The sequence below is a fragment of the Mus musculus genome, chromosome 8 (genome assembly GCF_000001635.26).
Source record: "Mus musculus strain C57BL/6J chromosome 8, GRCm38.p6 C57BL/6J".
Lineage (NCBI taxonomy): Eukaryota > Metazoa > Chordata > Mammalia > Rodentia > Muridae > Mus > Mus musculus.
Genome location: NC_000074.6, coordinates 48,844,462 through 48,868,314, shown reverse-complemented (window position 1 = coordinate 48,868,314; position 23,853 = coordinate 48,844,462). Strand labels below are relative to the sequence as shown.

At 39.9% G+C, this 23,853-nt stretch overlaps 1 protein-coding gene and 1 long non-coding RNA gene across 2 annotated transcripts in view; one reads left to right on the top strand and one right to left on the bottom strand.

The window, feature by feature from the left end:
* The window catches only part of Tenm3 (teneurin transmembrane protein 3), a 1,297,160-nt gene that overhangs the window by 654,510 nt on the left and 618,797 nt on the right, over nucleotides 1-23,853 (top strand). The gene's annotated exons all lie outside the window — the stretch shown is intronic.
* Nucleotides 1-23,853, bottom strand: part of Gm19744 — a 29,698-nt gene that overhangs the window by 5,268 nt on the left and 577 nt on the right. The window contains exons 3-5 of the long non-coding RNA XR_379026.3: nucleotides 23,127-23,506; nucleotides 20,821-20,975; nucleotides 4,068-4,127 (exon numbers count right to left, since the gene is read on the bottom strand). This is a non-coding gene — a long non-coding RNA (predicted gene, 19744). The remainder of the gene's footprint in view (nucleotides 1-4,067; nucleotides 4,128-20,820; nucleotides 20,976-23,126; nucleotides 23,507-23,853) is intronic.

Below are 23,853 nucleotides of genomic sequence, written 5' to 3'. Positions count from 1 at the left end.
GTTTTGGTTTTTTGTTTGTTTTATTTCATTTTGTTTGACCAGAAAGTGTGCACAAAAGTATCCTAAGGTAACATTTATCCATTGCTGTGGTGTCACACCCCAGTAGTTACTCCACACCCAAATCTTCATGTTCACCTATCCATCCCTTCCTTTCTATTCCAATGGCAACCAGCGATCTTCTCTGTGGCCACACAGGCTTCTCTAGAGTGTGATATAGTTGGGACCATACAGTATGTAGTCTGGAGATTGCCTTCTTTTGGTTAGTAGCATATATTCACATTTTGTCCGGGTTCTTTTTTTACCACTGAGTAGCATTCCATTGCCTAGATGTGCCATGTCCAGTTTTCTATTGGCCAACTGAAGGGTATCATGGTCACTTCTACATTTAGGTCATTATAAATAAATATCTCTGAGGAAGTGTGTGTGTGTGAAGTTTTCAACACATCCAAGTAAATACCAGAAAGAATGATGGTTAGGTCTGGTGATAGGGTATGCTTACTTTCATAGGGAATTTACAAACTATTTCCCAATGGGCCTTCCCAACTGAATTAGGGGGAGGCTTTGATACTCCATATTCTCATCAGCATTGCTATTGTCAGAGGTTTGTACTGTGGCCATTCTAATAGGTGTATAGTGATATTTAGTCATTCCTTGAACTGCAACTATCTGGTAACGTGTTCTTGGACTATATATCATAATTTGGCATATGTATGACTGTTTAGTGTGGACTTTTAGCATTTTTGTCTTTTGGGGGCATTCGTTTTGATACTGCTCAGTCTTAGGTGTTCTTTGCACATATGTCTAGCCATTGATTTTTTTATAGATATCTTTTACAAATATCTTCTCTGAGGTTGTAACTTATTTTCTTGTTCTCTTGAGATTGTATTTTGTAGGACGGTTTTTCAAATATTAATTAATCCCAGTTTGTTAATGTTTTGTTGGGAATATTTGTTGATGAAGGGATAGACTGTACCATCAGGGATGTACACATAGGCGTTATCAAGGACAACATCATTTATATTTTCCCCTGTGCTATCTTCTAGAAATTTTATAGGTTAGCATTTACACATAATTCTTATATCCATTCTGAATTAATTTGGGGGGAGGGTGTATGTACATTCATGTTACACAGAATGTCTATTTACTGGGACAATCTTTCTCAATGCCTCTGGTACTTCGTTGTAGATGCGCATGTAGTTACATGGATCTAATTCTGGACTCCCTAGTCCCACTGACCCTGTTCTTTTACCAACCCCACATTGCACTGATTATTGCTGCTTTACAGCAGATCCTGATGTTGGGTAATGCCAGACCTCTGACTCGGTTCTTCTCCTTGAATGCTGAGTTAGCCATTCTAGGTCTTTGCCTCACCATAAAAACATTATGTTCATTTTGTTGATATCCACCAAAAAAAAAAAAAAATGTTGCTGAGCTTTAAGCTGAGGTTGCATTGATCTGCAGATCAAGATGAGAAAACCTGGTTCTTTCAGATCACTGAGTCTAGGTCAGTGAGATGGCCGCTTGCTGTCAAAGCTGAGAACCTGAGTCGCTAGAACCCACATGGTGAAAAGAGTTGACTCATGAACGTTGCCTTCTGGATTTCATCCCTTATCATGGGTGTACACACACACACACACATACACACACACACACACACACACTAAATAAATAAATAAATAAATATAAATAAATAATAGATAGGCAAACAAATGTATGTATATAATAAAAGTCTTAATACTAATATCTAGATATATAATACTTTATTTAATTCTTATTTGACATCATTAATTCAAGTAGTTTCACATCATATTAAATATTAATTATTATTAGTATTAACTTAGAGAGTGCCATTTCAAGAATTAATATAAATGATAATACTTTAGTTTCAAACTCTACTTGATGATTGCCAATAAACATTATAGAAGCAATTTTGTATATTAGCATTATTTCCTACATAGATTATTATCATTTATAATGGCATTACTTCGGGAAGTGTTCTATAGCTACTTTCAGCTGTTTTTGTATAAATTACCTGGTCATCTGTAGTCAAAGATAGTTTTGTTCCTTTATACCTTATCAGTATACGTTGTATTTGTTTTTCCTACCCAGTTACATAAGCTGGGACGCCCCGCCCTGAACCCTGTTAGAATGCAGCATTGAGAGGCAGTACGAAGTTGGAGAGCTTCAAGTTTCTCATCATTATATAATATGTGATATAGTGTTATACATGTGTGTGTATGTGTGTGTACATGTGTATATATACTTTATTCTCTAACTTAGTGACAATTCTTTATCTTTTTCTGTTTTTCTCTTTTCTCTTCTTTTCTCTTCTTTCCTTTCCTTTTCTTTCCTTTTCTTTCCTTTCCTTTCCTTTCCTTTCCTTTCCTTTCCTTTCCTTTCCTTTCCTTTCCTTTCCTTTCCTTTCCTTTCCTTTCCTTTTCTTAAGACAAGTTCTCAATGTGTTGCCCTGGCTAGCCTGGAGCTCACTATGTAGACTAAGCTGGCCTTGGATTCACAGAGATTTGCTTACCTCCACCTCCCAAGTCCAGGGATGAAGGGTATGTGCCACCACAGCTGGCCTTTCATTGACAAGTTCTAATCACAAACGGGTGTTGGACTTTGTCACATATCTTTTGTGCACCTATTGCTATAACAACGTGACCTTTGCTCATTAGCTTGTTGGTGTGCTGGGCTGTATTAATCCACCTTTGAACCAGCCTTGTGTAACTCAAAACGAGCCCCACCTGGTCATGGTGTGTGCTTCTCTGATGTATCATTGGATTTGACTTGCTAATATTTTTGTCAAGAATGTGTGCGTCTGTGCTCAGATGTGTGAAAAATACCTGTCAGATTTGGAATGTAGGTTTATTGAAAGGCATACATGAAATGCTAGGTACACAGAAAGTGCTGCCTATAGGTCTTTAGGAATGTAAAGGAGGAGGGGGGAGAATCCCACACACCTAGACTCAGTGGCTAGATCTCAGTCTTTTAGGAATCCTGTGTCTCAGCCTGTGAACTTCCCCAGAGCTTCTCATCCCTCCCTCCCGACCCCTCCGTCCCTCATCCCTTTACTCTGTGGGAGAGGATGGCTGCAAGAGCCGTGGAAGATATTTACCCTTTCCCAAGTAGCCATGGCTCTGATAGAACACCAAGAAAGACATTCGCCTTTCACAAAAGAGTTTCTCCTGAGGTCAGAACTTGCACAGAAGAACACAAGGGTCTGGCATAGTTCAGAACAGTTCCTTCTCTTCTCAGCATAAAGCATGGGGCAACGATTCTTTCGTGATTACCATGAGGACCTGGTACAGCTCCTGGAGGTGCCACCCACTAAACTGTGACTTTCCCCACGACTGAGTGCCCTGCGCTGCTCAGCTCTCATGTTTGGCTGTTCGGAGATTCCCATAGTTCATCAGTCACAGCTCAGCTGTTGCTCCATTGCCCGCTTCCTCAGAGCTCTGCTGGTGAGCGTCTCTGCATTCTGATGTTTCCTATTTGCTTGTCTGATTTCCAAAAACTGGATGCCGGTTTCTCCCTGTGGTTTCCGGTTTCTCTCAGTGGCTTTACCTCCTTAATAGGTCTAAGAAAAATGTTCTTTTTTTTTTTTTTGCTAAGGTTTTTTTTTTTTTAACTTGTCATGACAAAATGAAGACTCCTACTCAACTTACACCCCATATTACAGACTGTGAGGCAACACTGATTTGGAGATGCACAGTTTGTGAGTCCAGTAAATTGTTATTCCCACACGCACGCGTGCATGCACACACACACAAGCACATGAACACACATAATCACTCACACACACACACACACACACACACACACACACACACATTTCTCTTCTTCACCAATCGATTCATCTAAAGGAGGTCCAGATACTCAAAGAAATATTAAGGTCCTGAATCTAGGAGGCTGTAAGGTCTGCTCTCTTCCTGTGACCCATGGAAGTTTAGCCTATTCAAACCTTCAAGGGAATCTCTCCATTTTCATTCCGACACCAGCAAACAGTGGCAAAATTCTCAATCCGGTCAAAATTAAGTAATAAATATTTTTAAAAATCGTGTTCTTACCTCTCTTCCCAAGTTCTTGTGTGTTCATGCCTCCTCTATTCTTATTGCCTTCCTTAACTCCTGCAATCACAATTGATTCATTCAATAAGTATTTATTGTACAGTTTCTGTGTCCCAGCTTCAATCGCGGATGTTGGCAATTCACCGGTAGACATAACAAAGAGCACCCTTATGGAGGTGACTAAAACAGGATAATAAGCCCACATAAATATATAAATCTAGATACAGGTTGTATATCTATAATGGGTATATGTGTGTATATATGAACAGGTAAATTATCTGTGATGTTATAAATCAATAAGAGCATGGAAAAATATACAATGCAGTGGGATACGTGAGATCAGGAGGACCATTGGGTGGCAGACAGGTCATTTGTCATTTTAAATGAGGTGGCCAAGTAAAGCCTCATTGAGAAAAAGATATGTGAAGGCAGACTTGGAGAAAGTGATGAGAGGAAATGAGTCAGCCCAGAGGTCGGGGTGCCTGGTACCAAACGTGCTCAACATGTGGGAGGAAGAACAAGGAAATTGATTGCCTGGAATGGAGTGAAAGAGAAAGAGTCTAAAAGCTGAAGTCTGAGAGGTAATGAATGGGAGTCTCATTGTTTGGGGCCTAGAGAGTCATGGATTGTGGCCTTTGCTCTGTGTGACACTTTAGACATTGCAGGGTGTTAATTAAAGCCTCAAGGTGATCATATCTAAATGTATTTATTTTTGAGATGGGGTAACACTTGACATCATGTAGCCAAAAATGATCAGGACCTAACAAATAACAAAGTAACATCTAGCATGCAAGTTTTGCTTTGTATCCCATTCAGAATCCTGATCCACTTTAAAAATGATGCCAGTTAAGTATCGATCTCTCCTCTGATTGGAGTAATTAGCTCTAAAATGTATATTAAGGTGAAATCACATTTAAAGTCTACCAGAGTCTTAAAGATTTGCAATAAAATGAGTCTCTAATCGGCTATTTGAAGGCATTTTTGACTGTATGAGACATTACTCATTCCATATTTAGTTATTCAAAGAATAAAGTAGGTTAAATCAGCATTATTATCCAGAGTCAAAGTGCCCCCAAATCAATCCTACATGCTGGAGATGTAGATTAAAACCCTTAAAGTACACAAAAGCCACATTTCTCCACTACCCTCAGAACAGGTAAGCTTGCCTATTAGTGACATAGTGACATAGCAGGGTCTCTCCAGAGTCCAAAAATCTGCTCCCCTGACATTCACATATACTTCCAATGGATTCACTTGCTACCAGTCAGCTATTGTCTGAGAATGTGAACGGAAGATTCTCTTGGTACCTGGTCTTCTATAAAACAGAGTTGCTGAGCCAGGACAACCCAAAAGTCACAACCCTCCTCCTACTGTGGAACCAGGTCAACAGCACACTAATGCTAACCCTAGCCATAATCCCTAATAATAACTGGAACAGTATACTACCCAAACAATACTCTACCCAATCCCTACCATAACCCTGCCCTACTCTAACCATAGCCCTGCCCTAACCCTAATCATAAACCTAACCCTAGCTCTACCCTATCCCTACCATAACATTAAACCTAACCTCATACTAACCTTAACACCAACCCTACACTAACCTTACCCTTAGCCTAATCCTAGCCCTAACCCTACTCTAACAACATCCTAGCCCTAACCATACCCTAACCTTAACCTTTACCCTAACCCTACACTAACCCAAACACTAACAATACACTAACTATAACCATAACCCTACCCTAGCCCTATCCTAACCTTAACCTAAACCTATGCTATTCTTAATACTACCACAATACTAACCCTTACCCTAACCCTAACCTGTGGCCTAACCCTACACTAAGCCTACTCTAGCATTAACCCTAACCCTATAGTAAGCCTAACCCTACCTTAAGCCTAACCGAACCCTAAGCCTAACACTACCCTAGTCTAACCCTCCCACCACACAGACAGTGAGCTGCATCACAGAGTAAATCAAGCATAACAAGATGCTGACAAAGTCTTAAACATAACCATATCATTTTTCTTATGGCATATTGTTGTATTTTACATGCAACCTCTCTGTTTTAGTAGAGTATTTTTTTAAACGTTCCTTACCTCATTTATGAATTAAACTAATGAAAGGTATGCATATATAAGAAAAACAGAAGTTGGTACTTTCTGTGGGTTCTGGCAGCCTCTATGAGTCTTGGATGCTATCTGCGGCAGAAGAGGGAAAGCTACAATGACATCCAGAACCGTGCGTTTGAGCCACTGGCGAGACTGATTGGGAAGGCAAGTGAGGTACTTTAGTAATAAAGAGCACTCTGGTTTTGGTATAGATTAGTCACACAGCATCAGAATGACTCACGGTGAGATTTGTTTGGGGGAATCAAACTATCTTCAGCTCAAAAATGCCTTTGGCCATGATCATTATCTTCTTGCTCCGTCCATGGGAACCTGTAGAATTCTCTACAGGTTCCCATGGACCTGTATGTATACTATATACAGCATATTATATATATATATATATATATATATATACATATATATATATATATGTGTGTGTGTGTGTGTGTGTATGTATATATATATATATATATATATATATATATATATATATATATACCTGTATATATATATGTATGCACATGTGGTATTTAACACATGCTAATGAGATCAGTCCCAGGAGAATTTATTGGTAGGATACCCTATATTTCAATTATGCATGAAGTTATGTTAGAAATTGGGGGCTTCCAATGTAAGGGATTAAATAAAAATGACTTTCAAAGTATTCATCCACACGCATTGCCTTGGTGTTTCTTAGGAATATATGTGCAAAGGGTTAATGCTATATGCATGGTAGGCATGAATAGATAAATTTAAAAGCAGCTAAGAACATAGCAGCCTGCACACAACTTTCATAATTGTGCGTTCCTCCAGAGATAATGGATATCATTATCAGCCGCGCCTGTCCTAGGAAACTTGGCAAGGTTAGGATTGTTTGTTACAGCTTTGGTTATATTAACATACACATTAATATTTATAAATATTTGATGTCATGTTAATTTTTCATATAAGATGATTTATGTAATGTTGCGCTGCCCTGTTAGAGGGCATTTGCAATATGCCTCAAAAGGGGATCTGAATTGATGCATGTTCTTTAAGGGACTTTGCCTGTATATCACTGTTCTTACAGCGCATTGTTCGGAACAAAAGTGTTTCAAAATAAATTATGTGAATTGTGGATTTACTCCATTAACATTTTAAATAAAACATAAAGGAAAAGATCGTGCCGAACTGACTCACTACACTTTTAAAAGGATCTCTGTTCTCCCAGAGCAGAATCAAGTCTACTGAATTACTTTCTCAAAACTGAACTTGCCACGCAAGCTCTGCCTTTGCAATTGTGCCTTAAATGATGTTATCTGTTCTATATAGTATGCCACAGAGGCTACTCAGAGTAAGAGATTAGCTTCAAATGGAACGGTTATAGTATTTTATGTGGGGGTTTTGGTAGGCTTTGATTTTTGCCAACTTTCTTCTGCTAAAATATGTTTTGCTGTGACCATATTTGGATACTAAGAAGATCAAACATGAATTAAGGAAGATGTATTTGACAAACTCAATGTAAGTTATTAAATTGGTATTAGTTTTTGGGTGGAAAATATTTATCTGTTTCTAGGATGTGTAGGAGGCTTTAATGAGAAAATTCGTTTATATATTTATGTATGTACATTAAGCTGACTATGAAACCAGTGGCACACAGTATGAATAACTATACATTTGTTTAGTATAACAGTTTTATAAGGTAATTCATTAGTTTACAGTAAACCAGTGGCATTATTAATAAAGCTTTGCTTACTTTCATTTGGTTCAAAAAGACTATTGAATATAATCTGAGGAAATAAAATCAGAAAGTCTGTTTATATGGTAAATCATTTCTGTATCAACTGAAGCTGTGCCTATGCATTTTCCATGGGGGGGGGGGGTGTTCTACAGTGTTTCTAAGCATGCTCTGTGACCATGCTGTCAATATGGGACTTGTTAATATGGTTTGAGCTTCTATGCTTCTGCCTCGCTTTCAACAATGTTAATAATTGCTTTTACTGCCCCCCTTTTCTGTATAGTGATTCAACTTTGCTTTAAGCCAAATAACTCATCTCTCTCTGTCTCTCTCTGTCTCTGTCTCTGTCTCTCTCTCTCTCTCTCTCTCTCTCTCTCTCTCTCTCTCTCTCTCACACACACACACACACAGAGAATGAAACATTACTCTATGCTTCAATGTAAGGCATTCACACCTGGGTGTACAACATTCAGAACTGATTTAGTAAACCTGAGCACTTTGGAAATCCTTATGTACAATGTGTACCTTGAATAGACTATTTGTTTGGTTTTTTATTAATGATCCTTCTAGATCATTATATGATAATGTTACTTTTCCTTCCATCCCCGTCGCTTTGTTGAAACCTTGAGAAACTTAAGAAATCAACTCCAGAAATTAACTTTGATTTGACATTATAAAATTTGGCTTTCTCTTTCCATCCAGTTTCATAAAATTGACAATTAATTTCAGTAAAATGTAATAGACCTTTCCCTCATATTTTCATACTCAAATTAATTCTGTCATTCCAATTATTCACATTACAAAAAAAATTACAGTAGGTCACCAGGGAGAAAAATGCTTTAATTTGAGGCCACCCAAAAAGATCTTTGGCAACAAAGCAAATGGAAATATAGGGAATAAGGGTTATGTTCCCAGGTGACAGTGAACAGGCTCCACCCAGTACATAAGTAGTGGCTCATTTTGCATTCATGTCATACACAGCATATAAAAATGCTGCTGGTGTGCATAGTCAAAAAGCGAAGTGAGCAGTAGCTAAACTGTGTATTTAAAAGATTTGAGTTAGGTACCAAGTTACAGTATAATATATATGCTACACTCGGGATACCTATTTATAGTACATAATATATAATACAAAGAACAAGAAAACATGGACATAAGTATGCCTTACTCACAAAGCTATATCCTGCCAGAGTTCAATCTGGATATATCCTTCAGAATTTTGGAAAAGTGGAGAACCAGAAATGGAAAAGGTGTGTGATTAAAAATTTGGGGAATATAGTAAGCAAAATTGTTAGTCATATTATTAAAACCACTAGCTAGGAAAAAAACTATAGTAGATCACCCATCAAGGAAAAAAACCCAGAAGTTAAAAGATGTCTGTACTAAGGATGGGTAATTAAAAGAGGAAAATCAAAGTGTGGTCCCACACAAAGGTTAGGATTGCACCTCAAGTAATCAGCTTAGGAGATTTCTGAGTTGCACAGAGTGTGACTATGTATCAGGTAAAGTTAACTTTACAAAGAAGATAAAGCTCACCCACCGATCTGTAAAAACATCTCTTTTATACTACCAAAAACTGTAGCTTGATTTACTTAGATTACAAGTGAGCTGGAAAACAATAAAGAATAGTGTGTGTGTGTGTGTGTGTGTGTGTGTGTGTGTGTGTGTGTTATCACATGTGTATGTAGGAATAGGTATTTTAAGATCCACCAATACATCTGTGTATTTTCCAAACCTACAGCCCGATATTACTGCCATTTTAAACATTCTACTCTAATCGTAAAATTTCAAAGAAATACAAACATAAGCAGAGGCATATACTGACTCACCTTATATTGTAGTAGTTTATCTAAATCTAAGAGAAACAAGGTTTTCTTTTCCCCTTAAATATGATGTAGGGAGTGCATGGTCTCAGATATTATAACTGTAAGAACAACATACAATTCAGAATTTTATATTTGAAGATACAGAAAGCATTAAAAATTAAAGAAAGTACAGCATTTGTAAATTAGTATTTCACTGAGTTAAAGTAATATGTCTAGGCATTTTCCCAGTTGAAAGTGGAGACAGTTCCATTCATGATATTCCTGACAAAATTAGAGAACAAGAAATATACTCCATAGTTGATAGACACTTGTAGGACTACGTGGATCGAACTTATACACATGCAAATCACAATTCTTTTTAGAGCCAATTAATACCATTTGTTCATTATCACAGCCACCAAGATGCTGTGCCATGCACTTAAGTAACCTGGGAATTAGCTGACTTCATGTAAATTCCAAAGAGGCTACTTTTCTGGAATTCTCCTCTCTTTAGTCAGAGACTCAGTTTGTGGATCTTCACAGGAAGCCAGTGTTGACTGAGGGGACTCAGTCCTGTCTGAGCATTATATGTCTAGGAAGAAAAGCAAGTTTGTAATTAGGCATCCTTCTCTTTGTCCTTAGCCCTGAGCAGTTGTTACTAGGAAATCTTTAAGACAAAGTTGCAAGGTTGTAGCAATATATTATCTGGTCATTGTACTATGTCGATGACTAAAATACTTAAGGGAGACTTTGGGTTTTGCTAGGTGCTTTGAAAGGCAAGAACAATTACCGGTTAGAAAACCAGGCAATACTACTCATAAATGCAAACCTTTCAAGTTTAATAACACCGTCTCTGTGGATGCTTTCAAACGCTGAGACGAGAGCCTACAGAAGGGACTTTCTAGTCCTTTTTATGTGGCAATTTTAACCCCAAGATGAAATGAAATTGTCATTTGACTAAGTACCCCCCTTTGTTAGACAAGATAGTGATGTGCAATACCAAATAGCTATGACCAGGCCACCTGCAAAACCAAATGGAATTTAATTATTTCTATCACTCTCTAGTCTATGAGCCATGTTGAAGTAAATATAAAATATACATGTGGTAGGGGGTGAGGAAGTGAAGAGCGGACAAAGGGATTGCTTTCTACAACTTAACCCTGAACATATGGCATGCCCATACATGTAAAATTAATGTGACCAGTATAATCAATCATTTAACAGTTGATCAGTCACTGCACGTCACAGTAAACTACATTGGGCTGCACTAATATGCATCTGTTAAGATGAGAAACCTAAATGGATAAGCGAGGCACAGCCGTAATCATTTCTCTTCCTGTTTATGAATATAATATGAGTCTGCCTTTCTTTACACTAATTCTGCCTCTTACAAAATAATGGTGTCACCATTAAAATTAAAATGTGTTTAATGTTCATGTTTGAAATTAAGATTCTTATCATTAATATGTCGTTTCAACCAATGAAACAAAAATAAATATCAGGTTTAATTTCTGCTCTGATTTTAGTTGTTTGTGTTAAATTCTGTCTTTATGAAGACTCTGTAGTAACATGAGGAAATGTGAGGGAAGACATTAAAAGTCACAAGAATGAATGCGCACGGGCCGATACAGATGCGCATTTTTCCTTCTACGATGGATGATCTATTGTTGTTCACAGAAAGTGATTAGACAAGTTCGTTATTGCTTTGCTACCACACAGAAACCATTGCTATCCCCACTCACTCCCCAAGGTGCCCTCTAACAGACAGTTTTTTAATGATCTGTGATTCCAAGTAGCAGTAAGCTTGCAATTCACCCTGCTTAACTTTCCTGATGCTTTGAAAGAGATGACCAGATTCTAGAACCTAAAGGCCTTTGGAACAGTGACAGCCCTCTTGGAAATTCTTTACCAGTCGGACAAATTTTTCTTTTCTCCCCATCTACAGCCAGTCTTCAAAATAGCGATTTGTTTTTACCTTCATAGACCAATCGCTGAAGACCGAATCCTTATTCTTGGGTGGAACCTGAGAGCCAGGATAACTTTAACTGAGAGAGACAATGATTTTAGAGCAACAGATAAAGGGATCTAAAAATGTGTTATATTTGGGCAATTTTATTCTAAATCTGGGTTGCACATAAAAACGGGTAAGTATGCTATGGCACAGTGGGAACTGACGTTTTGTCACGCTCAATTATTTGAAGTTATAGCTTCAAACACAGAGCACACAACAACAACAACCCCAAAAGGCAGGTTTTTGTGTGTGTGTGTGGGTCCGGGCTACAAATATAGCTCAGTGGTGAAGCTCTTGCCCAGTGCACACGGGGCCAACGTGTCAGTCTCAAGTACCGTGAAAGAAAAAGCATTTCTCCCTCATTAAACTCTAGTTTGCACTTCAGTTGATGAATCTATTTGCGCATAAATGAAGTTATCATTAGAACAAGTTCTGTTTTACCAAGAGATAGTCATTAGTGTTTATGTGTTAGAGCTTTGAAAACAAAGATACTTGGCCTGGTTCAACTGACATTGGACAAATGCTTCACCCTTCAGTGTTCTCAATTTAAGATGGAGAAGATATTAATAACTGTGTGGGGAGATATTTGTGATGATTTGTTTGAGATAATGTATGGTATGCTCTATTGATCATCTGTTATCCACCTGCCAATCATCTCTATCTGTTAAACACACACTCATGTTAGAAATGTGATTAGGAGGAGGAGGGGTGACATGGGGATTCGGTAGGGTGTGGCAGGGTACTAGTGACAAATCAGAAAGATTTATCTGCATACTTTCTTCATTACTCATAATAAAACCCTTTACATTCACAGAATATGGAGAAATAGGATTATAGCCATAAGTGCTAATGCTTCTTGTTGAAGTCACATCATACAGAAGGAAGTAATGATAAAGGGAATTAATGATGGGATGTGTAGTAATGATGCCTTGTGTTTAAAAAGAAAAACTAATGGCCTCCAGCAGCAACATCGCTGTGTTGTCACCTGAGCATTAGATAGTGACTCAAAAGTACCTGGTATCTAGGTGCCTTTCTAAATTTTTTGACAGTCTTATTCTGAAAATTTTTTTGAAAAGCGTATTGTTGAGTTGATTTCCGTTCCATTTCACATAAACGTCTTTAATTTCTTGCAATAACATTAGTATTTATTTAAAAGTTCATTTAAAAACCACTATAATTTTAAATAATAGACAGGACATTGAACAACAAAATAAACAAAACTTATTTTTCTTTTTTCTTTTTCTTTTTTTTTTAAACCTATCATGCTGGAGATTGACCCCAAAGCTTCGCATGTCCTAATACAAACTTCACCAAAGAATTCTGTGATATACGCTAGTCAGCACAACATATAGAAAGTGCTCTGACAAAGGGAAACAAAAGAACACTATCCCAGTTCCTCAGTTTCTCATTCTACTACACTTTAGCATGATTGAAAATCTGATTTCCAAGTAGCACAGAGTTTTCAGCTTAGATTTCTCTAGGACAGTTAGTTCTCAACCTTCCTAACCCTGAGACCCTATATTACAGTTCCTCCTGCCACGGTTTCCCCCACCAATAAAATTATTTTAATTGCTACTTAACTTTAAATTTCCTAATGTAAATATATGATACACAGAGTATCTGCTACATGTGCCTCAAAGGGGTCGAGGTCCCACAGGTTGAGAACCACTGCTCTAGTAGAATTTCTCACCCTCTTTTTCTTGTGTGCTTTGGTTTCTTAAAGGGTAATCCCTCAACTGGAAGAATAAGTAAAGTAGATTTCTTTGCAGTGGCCTCTTTTTTATCATCTGGAGAATGATGGAAGCTAAACTATCAATTAATTTACCATGGAATTTAGCCTAGGACAATAGATCTTAATCTCTGTGTATAAGAATTAAGAATGTTCTAGAAGACTTATAATATTGTTCATGTATGGGTTCTGTCCTCGGAGAGTCTAGTTCTGGATAATTGAGGTAGATCCTAGGATGGTATATAAGCTTTCCTAAGCGGTGACTCTGATGAGATATTCTAAAGGCTACACTTTAAAATATTGCTCCCGAAAATACCTTCCAGAGAAGAACACACTACTGGATTGTTCAGTTCTCAAATGGTGAGACCTGAAAACATTCATACCCGAGCAGCATTATACAGATTGAGCAGATTGCATTTATTTATTAACGGAAAGGGGAGCACATGAATTTCAGAGAGGAGCAAGAGGAGAGGGTACATTTGGAGGGGCTGGAGGGAAGAAAGGAAAGAGGAATGATGTAACTATAATCTAATAAAAATTAAAATAGATCTATATAAAAGTTGCTGTAGGGGGTCAACCAGTTGATTCAATGAGTAAAAGAGGCAAGTCTTATATTTTGATTCAAATCCCTGGAACCAACATAAACATGGGAGGGAAGAACGGACTCTGTAAAGCTGTCTTTTGATATATGTACATGTGCCCACATACATGCACACACATATACACACACATACAATCTAGAGAGACAGACATACACAAATACTATTAATAAATAATATAAGAGAATTTTAAAATCGTTTCAGATTTCTAAAGCTTATTGGCTATCAATATAACCTTCAAATTTCTGTAAAATGATCATCTTGAAAATGATGGAAATAGCCTGATGTGACGGCTTATGCCTACAAGCCCCGGTACTTGGAGGCTGAAACCAGAGCATTGTTGTAAGTCTGAGTTAACCTGGACTACATATCGAACTTTGGGTAATCATGGGATACAAAGGGAGACTTTAGTCAAAAACAAAACAAAAGGGAAAAACTTCAATAAATCCAGTGTGATTATTAATGTTTGAAAATAAATATTACCTGGATCAAGCCTGATTTAATTCCAGTTTCCAAATGACAGGGCAAATTCTTGAGATGAGGTCCAGCATCCTCTCACTGGTGTGAAGAGACTCAAAGCAGAAATGTGCACTCCACGAGAACAGGATGCTAAGCCTGGGGTCCCACAGGCTCGGTCTTCCTTCCAGTTAGCTTATTCTTTATTCTCGCTTCTCTTTGCACTCAGTCTCTCTATAGATAGATAGATAGATAGATAGATAGATAGATAGATAGATAGATAGATAGACAGATAGATAGACAGACAGATAGAGGTAGATAGAGATAGATCTATATATCTCTATCTATCTATCTATCTATCTATCTATCCATCCATCCATCTATCTATCTATCTATCTATCTATCTATCTATCTATCCATCCTCCCTCATTTATAGACTTTTAGTTTGTAATCTTCTCATGACCTATTTTCCCCCTCTTCTAGATATCTTATCCAAGGATAAAAGGGTGAATCCTGCTCTTTCATAGGCGTGTGTGTGTGTGTGTGTGTGTGTGTGTGTAATGCTCTGTGGAGGTTAGGGTTAGGAGAAAAGCATTAAATACATACAGAGGGGATTTGATGGCTGGGTTAGAATTTTCTTTCTTACATACTGCTCTGGGAAGGCCTGGCTGGCTTCTCACGTTTTCCCCTAAACCAAACAAAATCTGAGTTGTATCTGAATTGGAGAAATTAAGTATCAAGTCACATGGCCAGAGCAGTTAGTTTTTCCTTTGGGAGCTTTCATATACATCATTCTTTATTACAGAAATTATCACATGGCAGGCCAAATCAAGCTTGTTTTAGCATATTAGAAGTGAGCCAAAGTTTTAGTGTCTTTGCGGGACCAGCGAGATGGCTTGGCAGGTCATAAGCTTGATGATTCCTGGTCACATGTAGTATAGGTGGGAATGGAGTCATGGAAGCTCTGTCCTCTGCCCACCTCCAACACGCAAGTAAATATAATTTTTGAAAGTATTTTTTAAAAAAGCTTTTCCTCAGAGAGAAAGGATGCTTCTGATATCTCCCTCACACAAAGGACCAACTCCATGACCTTCTCTGCCTTCTTAGTTGCAAAATCCTATGACTGAAATTGGGCTATTTGGGTGATCCAGGTCTGGTTTCTAAGAGAAATCGATTATGTATCAAAGAAATGTAACTTTGGACTAAAAGTGAAGAAGGGGGAGGAGGAGGAGAAGGAGGAGGAAACCTTCGGATCACCGTTGTATTTGCATTGTCTAATAAAATCTTAAGGAGGTTGGTTTGCCTTTTGCTCCCATTTCAGATGGATCTAATGGTCCATGATGTACTGGAGACGATGCACAGGGCTGCAGTGTATCATGAATATGTATGTTAAAAGTGGCAGTGGCAGGAACACCTCCCCCCGGGCATCTCCAGATGAAACTGTAACTTCTACGATCAGCCACCCACAACCATCCATAGGTAAAATGTAGAAGTCACCGCTCCGTGTAGACGTCTGCAGTTGATTTTTCACAGACAAGAAGTTCTCTGATCTGAGACACAATCCTAAATGATCTGTTAATGATTTGGGATTTTAAACAGTTCGCTCTGAACGCTGCTTCTTATAATCAAATTTGACATGAAAATAGGACTGTCATTAAATTCAAGGAAATACCATCGTTTAATGCTTAATCGCATTAAATTTCAGATAATTAGTATGTCATGAAACTGCGTTTTGGAAACATGAGTTTGAACCCTGCTTCTCAGCAGACCATACAGCTACATAGACATTTAGCCTCAGAGGGGTTCAGTATTAAGTTGTAGCTTCAGGGAACTGGTTTGTGGGAAAATAACCTATTTATTAATTCCGTTTATGTGTTTTATTGAATACATATGCGTAATTAAAATGCCACTGCTGACAAATATTTTACTCTGATTAATCGCTACCCAAACCACTCTTTCCTTCAAAAGAGAAATTTGTGTTCCCGTACCTGTCTTGGGAATAGTCAGGACCATTCCTAGGCTCCGGTGCGATATGCTGCTGATGCACGTTTATGTGGTTCTTGGTGCAAGCAGTTTCAACTGTTGGTCCTAAACATTTTGTGTGTGTGGATGTTGTCTGAGAGATGGGGGTGGGGGAGGAATGGGCTGAATACCTTGATGTATCACGTTTCCACAGGCAATTCTGGGAAGGCTCAACCAAAGACTTAAATCTCAAGCTAAGTCACTAAAATTATGGTGAGTAATATTCTTAGGATATTAATGTACATTCTAGGTCATGGACGCCCATGGTTTTAGTGCATCTTTGTAATTCCATGTACTTGACACTGCTGGCTTTATCTGACTGCTCTAACGCCTCATGATACCTTGAAAGGAACAACTGATGTCATTCAATTAAGAGTTAGGATCCTCTACTAAGGGAGTTGAGTATAGCACCTTACATGACCCAAGATGCAAATGATGCACAGTGGTTGTTTTTTTTTTTTGGGGGGGGGGGCTTGGTTTCAAGACAGGGTCTCTCTGTGTAGCCGTGGCAGTCCTGGAACTCACTCTGTAGACCAGGCTGGCCTTGAACTCAGAAATCCACCTGCCTCTGCCTCCCAAGTGCTGGGATTAAAGGCATGCGCCACCACTGCCTGGGTAAATGATGCAGTTTAAACTAGGAAATAAAAGCTGAAGAAAGTGTTAGTAATTTTTTTTAATTAAGGAAAGTATGCTTTTAAGGGCTTTTTTTTAAACGTTCTTCTAAGTATCAACTCAAACTTGTTCATGCTTGACTCCCTTTTGCAGAAATCCAAGCTTCTCAGAACTTCCAGAAAGTTCTTCCAGCAAGAGAGCTCCCATCCCAGTATGAGACTGTTAAACTTCATCCACTTGTCCAGCTAATTCTTCTGCTCTCTCAGTTTTACTAGATATGATGTTTTATTGGGGTCCATGGAAGCATGGCTAATGACATCAGTGTGCTTTGTAATTTCCCACTGATGGTTCTCTACACAGCTTACACTTTTGTAGCTCAAACTGCACCAAATTGCTCCAACAATTAATCTTAATGCACAGGAGTGGGGGGAACTTTGAAATGGACCCCTTCTTGGGATTTTGTGTTAAAAACAGAAAAGTTCCCATGAGCAAAAAGGATAAGTTAGCTTTTCCAGCCTCTGCCTCTCCCGGAGTCTCACTTTTCTCGGCCACCTCCCAAAAGGAATGAATTAATTTCTCTTCTTGTCCTTTAAATGAATAGTGTAGTTTGGGTGAAATTATCGGGCAATTGCATGCCTTTTATGCAGATAATGCTATTTGATGAAAGCGGTGTTTTGATCTGCTGAGGATAATACAGATCCAGGGTTGGATTCATTGGTGAGAGGAAAGCTGTCTTCTCTGATAACTTCATCTCAGCATGAGGTCAGACGGGGAAAACTGGGATGGGGGATTAAAAAATGACACAGCCGGAGCGGTATTCAGTTCCCTGCTGTGCCCCTGGCTGCACACTATAGCTTATGGTTCTGATCTGTTATGGTATTGTCTGCCTTTCTCTCTCGGAGCAGAAAAGATTGCTTAAAACTTTTCTTTTTTCAGCTAGAGGGATTAGTTCTGTGCAGCTTTTTTAATTAAAGAAACTGTATCTTTTTCAAGGCAATTTAAAGCAGCAAGGGAAGGGCCCGTCAACATCCAGAACTTAGTACTATTATCTGTAACAAAGTGTCAGCGCCAAAATTTGATATTCAGAAACTGGAGGAGGAGGATACAGAATTATGTTGCAATTTTTCTTTTTAACCTTCCTGGTGGCTCAAATCCCCAAATGAAGAATAGTAAATACATTACTTTGCATATGTCCTGAATATGTTTCCATAAGCAGTAACTTCCAGCCACTTTGCTTTCTAGCTCAGCTGAGCTGGCTTAATTAAATCTTCTTGAGGCTAGCAGAGTGAACTTGGACATGGTCTAAGAGGAGATAAGATTTTCCTATAGATCCCTTTTCTTTACCCAGAGATGACTATTTAAACAAAACAAAACAAAACAAAACAAAACAAAACAAAAAAAAACAAAAAACCATTTCTCTTCTGCTGAAAGTAATAGCAATAGAAAATATCTGCTTAATATGTGCAATTTGCATTTAGACAGTGTAACATATAACGGGGTGGTGCTTTATTACTGAGACCCTTTGCGTGTGTGATATGCGGCCATCATCTTTATTAATCTGAGAGGGCCATGGGTTGAGTCTATCCAAAGTGATGATGAATCTGTCAGAACGGATGTATAGACTTGAGTTGGATTTATAGTTCAATTTAACCCAGGTTAATGTTGAAAAAAAAAATCCTCAAATGTTTCCAATGAGGCCCACACGGTTATCACTTTACAAAGCACACAGGCGCTGTACTGTGGTTGCCACATACACAGCGCCAGCTAAATTCCATGCCAGATCAATTAGAAACAGTCGTCCTGAGCAGACAGGAACAAACAGAGATTGTCTCCCCAATACCAGCTGAATCCTTGTCTTGAAGAAATGCAAAGCAGTCACCATAAGCTTTATATGTCTGACCATTCGAAGTCCAAAGGCAATAAAAGTGTTATAATAATGTCACTTTAAATAGAAAGTACCTAAGAGTATCTCCTTGCTACAATGCTAATGCCCTTTGCCCCATATTTTCAGTAAAAACTGCATTTTCCTGCAAGGGAGGAAAATGAAATTTACTCTTTGCTTATATGTATACATATATATATATATATATACATACATACATATATATATATATATATATATATATTCTCATAATTATGTTTCTAAGGAAAAACAAACTAGTTCAGCGGTGACTCTCTAGCAGTTCATAACTATTTCCCATTAAAGAGACATTGTCAGAGAATTAGAGAAATATATAATACATATATTTTTCAGGGTACATTTATTTTATGGCAAACCAATTTTTAAAAGAAAAGTCAGGATGATATAATGTAATAAAAAAACATTTTAATCTTGTAGCTATCCATTAGTTCAAACATTTACTAAGTATGTTCTACAGGCTAGCCCAGGAACTGGGACCTGTAGGTTAAAGGATGAAAAACTTCATTTCTCTATGACTGTGACACCTGCTGGGAAAAATCCACACAAAAGCAAACAAACAATAACAACAACAAACAGGATAGACCATCACAGAGAGAGAGAGAGAGAGAGAGAGAGAGAGAGAGAGAGAGAGAGAGAGAGAGAGAGAGAGAGAGAGAGAGAACAGCGGAAACCCTGCTAGGGAGAATAGTATTAACCAATGCTTTAAGATCAAGGCATTCCAAGGCTAAGCTTACCCCAGCTAGAGACACTAAGAGGGGGAGAAAGAGTTGAACTTTTCTTCAAAACATGCCCAACTCATTGACAAGTTAATTCATAAACCAGACCCTGACATAATAGCTAAAGGATGGAGTTTTCTTTACCAAGTTGTCCTTTTGTGTCATTAGTGCATGATAAACTTAACCTAGTGACTATTACCCATATGCTATATGCAGTCCCTACTATAACTCACTCATTTAATAACAACCGTGAGCTTAAAAGGTAGTCCCTGATAACTATTCATGATAGATTCCATCTTTCCATGTGAAATCACAGGGCAACTGTTCAACACTTGTATGAAGGGCAATGTAAAATCGAACGTGCTTCATGTTAAAAGATGGTTTGGGTAGACAAAACCCTTGCTAGACCTTGGGGTCCTGTGTGATGCTTTAGAGAAACTGTATCAGCAGCTAGGGGGATGCCCCACACCTGCACTTCACACCAAAGGTCAAAGCCACCGGATGCTCTGTTGACTCCACTCAGCAACACAATTTAAAGGACATGTTGTCCACTATCAGCAGCTTATTTCATGGCTCCAAACTGTGGCCACTGGGGGAAGCCTAGGTTGCTTTAATTAAGGTAATGGAAGCATATTTTCTACTAGTAACAGTCATTTCGTTTTATGACTTTGATCAAATTAGAATATGTTTTCGTTTCCCCCAGACCAATTGCCAAAGGAAATAAGTTATTTGTAAGGTGTGTAGGTGTGTGTGTGTGTGTGTGTGTGTGTGTGTGTGTGTGTGTGTGTGTGTGTGTGTAAAAACAGCCTGATAATCACTTGATGGCTACTTGAGAGACTTGTGTATCAAGTTTAAGTTCTAGTGCTGTGAGTTATTGCAGAGTGCATGCTTGACTCGTTGTGAAATGATTTACAGAGAAGATGTCATGTACCTAGACCTCAGACTCGTCTCAGGGACCACCAGCCTTTAGCGTGTTCTACAAGATCCAGGAGGCCCATCCATCCGCTTGCTCCTTGCTCTAGTTGAGACATAACCCCTCGGGGATTGTTGACTTACCTGAGCTTTTCAAAAGACGGGTTGGTTGCTCTAGTGTCTGAACTATAGCTGTCAATGTCATGTCTGCCAGCTCTTCAGTGTCTGGAATCCCTTTAGTGGAAGAGGTGACAGAGCTGCAGAAACTCAGTCTGAGCCTGACAGTCAGGTCTTTGTGGCTAAAGCAGAAGGAGTAAGTTCAGAGAACACCTTCAAACTAGAGTTCCCATCTTCACTCTCCCGAGAGAGAACCCTACACCTGCGTGGCTCCACGTTCCCCTTCTGTGTGCTTGAAATACTCCCAAGTCAAAAGGGAAAGTGTGCTTTGGTGGCGTCTGTTCCCCAGCAGAGGGAGGTGGGAACAGCTGCCACCCAGCCCCTTAGCTACAGGCTGGATCTCAGAGCAAGAGAAAGCACACAGCTTCAAAACAGCCTCTGTGGAGAGCAAGCGCCACCTTACATGGCCAAAAACACATGGCTGAGGTTGGCATGAGGGGAGCTGGAATATCAGAGCAGAGGCCTCTCTGCTCTGACTTCCTATAGCCCGGGTGTGCCCTTCCTAATCCCGAAGGAAATCTGAAGGTTCCAGTCACCTTAAAATGCTTGTTAAGGACAGGGCGACAGAGGAGGCTAGGGGAAAGGAGCTACAGTACAGCCTCTCCCTGATTAGCAGACCAGATTAGCATTGCTAAGACTACATAGTCTCCAGCCACCCTGGGCAGTTTGCAGTGCAGGCCAACACGGGCAGCAAACACTTGCATTTCTTCTGCTAGTCCAGGTTTTATTACTGCCAAAGTGAGCAATTCACCATCTTTCCCCTCCCCTGACAGCAGCGCAGCCACAAGGCAAAAGTTGGGATGGCTACACATCAAGCAGTTCACTGCTTTCCAGGGATGCTCTTGGAGCACAAAACCTGGACAGTTTGGTTTTGCCCATCAACATTTCTTAAGGGGTCCAAATGATGGGACCTCTGAGGGAGGAGGTGGGGAGGAGAAGGGAGAGAAGAGCAGTAAGAAAGGAAGAGGAGGGAGGGGAGGGGAGGAGAGGAGAGGAGAAGGAGTCAAGCTACATGCACACACCCTGGCTGCTTTGCCTTACTACAGGCTGAGCCTTGCAGAAGCTGACAAATGCTGACCAGACACCAGCATGCTTTGTCCACCAGCAAAACCTGGCACGAAGCAAAGAGAGTGAGAGCATACAGTGATGTGTTCTAGAGGTGTGTGTGTGTGTGTGTGTGCCTGTGTGTGTGGGTGTGTGTGTTAGTGTGCCCATTAACATGAAGTTTCAGCAATATTTAGTGGAAAACGTTAAATATCACTTAACTGGAAAGTGGGCTGGAGACAGGTTCCAAGATTTGCTACCATTTCTCCATTGTATGACTTCTGCAATTCCTTTCTTCATTTATCAGCAGTGTTAGCCATAATGAGGAATTTAGGGAAGAGCTGAGGTAAACAGTGCCCCTCCCTATCTCTCCCTGCACACGACTACTCTGTTCTGGCATCTGTGGGGCTGGCGTAGTGTGTCTTTATTGTGTCCTTTAGATATCAGCACAGGAAAGAGCAAGAAAGGGGGTTTGCTTCTTGGACAATTATAAGTTACACTCACAAATTTGTGTGTGTGTGAGGGGGGTTGCTGAGCTATAAGGTGATTTATAAAATGTCCTCAGATTTTGCTTATGATCAGGACAAGGGAGTTTACTTGATTTTCTTGTAATATGTGGGGCCATACATTCGTAAGTGATGTACTTCTTATGATAATGAAGAGAGGAAGGGGTAAGTAGCCGACTCTGCCACCTTAGTCTTTCTAAAGTGTGAAATTCATGTGGCAGGAAAGAGGCTGTACCAACCTAGGGCAACTCTAGATTATTCCAGAAAGATGTGCCAGTGGGTCTTTGGGTCACTAATGCTGGTGGAACCGGGTCAGCTTCACTTATTGCCAAGGCTTTGCAAAGCCCAGAGGTGCACTCAGAGGCTTAGCATCTTTGGGAACTGGACCCATGGGCATGGATGCACTAATTTGAGTTCCCTGACTCTTTGTCAAATCCATGGTAAACTTTGGGGGGAGGGAGGAGAGGGGGATCAGAAAAGTCCAGGCTTTTCTATATTTGCCTGACTGATAGATTTGTTCTTGTGAACGCAGTTAAAAATACAAATGTCTTCGATTCCAGCCAGGACAAGTTAGGTACTGATCGGTGGAGTCCTCTGTGCTGAAATTCGCATTGGAGGTGGGACCCAAGGGCTTGGCTGAGACCAGTCGGCAGGCAGTAGTTCAGGGCAGGCCTGGGGACTCTCCACTGCTTCTGGCAGCTCCAGGCTGGTCTCAGGGAATACCTGGGCGCTCCTCGAGGAGCTAGACTCTCATTGGTGCAGTGGTTCTCTCCAGGGCGTTGGACCCAGTCCCTCCAGCGGACAGAAAGAAGCCTGGAGGTGGCTGGAGGCAGGAAGCCAGAGCGCGATTCTGTAAAGGTTCTAAGTTTGGAGTTCCAAAACTCAAAGGGCAGGAGCTTTTGGGCAGTGAAAAATGGCTCCCCGGGTGGGCTTTCCGCAGCTAGGGGTGAGGGTGGGGGCGGGGGCGGAGCCCGGGGCTGGAGCTTCCCGGAGTAGAGTTTTGGCAGAAACTTACAAAGTGGCAGTGTCCTTAGGGAGGTAAAGTTGTTTCGGCTCCCACTGCCAAGGGAGTGTGGCAGGGGCGGTGTTGTGCTGCTAATAATCTGAGGGAAGAAAGGAGAAACAGATCGGGATGGGGCTGGTGGTGGTGGGCTTTAGGTTTGTTGAGTAGCCCCTGACAGTGGCTACTGGTTGGAGGTCCAGCTACTTGAATCTGGGGGCGGACACTTGTTCTAAACAGGACAGAGCTGGGACCTGGGAGGAAGTCTAAGTGTTCAGTGCAGCCCTCCCCTGCCGGAGTCCGAAGGTCATTTGCGCTTTTCGTCCCCAACAAGAGGACACTTCTAGAAGGAAAGATGCAGGTCATTTTCAGAGGCCCGTCAAGGGCGGGCCGCCTACCGGGGGTGGCAATCCTTAATTACACCCTTCTGTCTAGGAATCCATCTTCCCA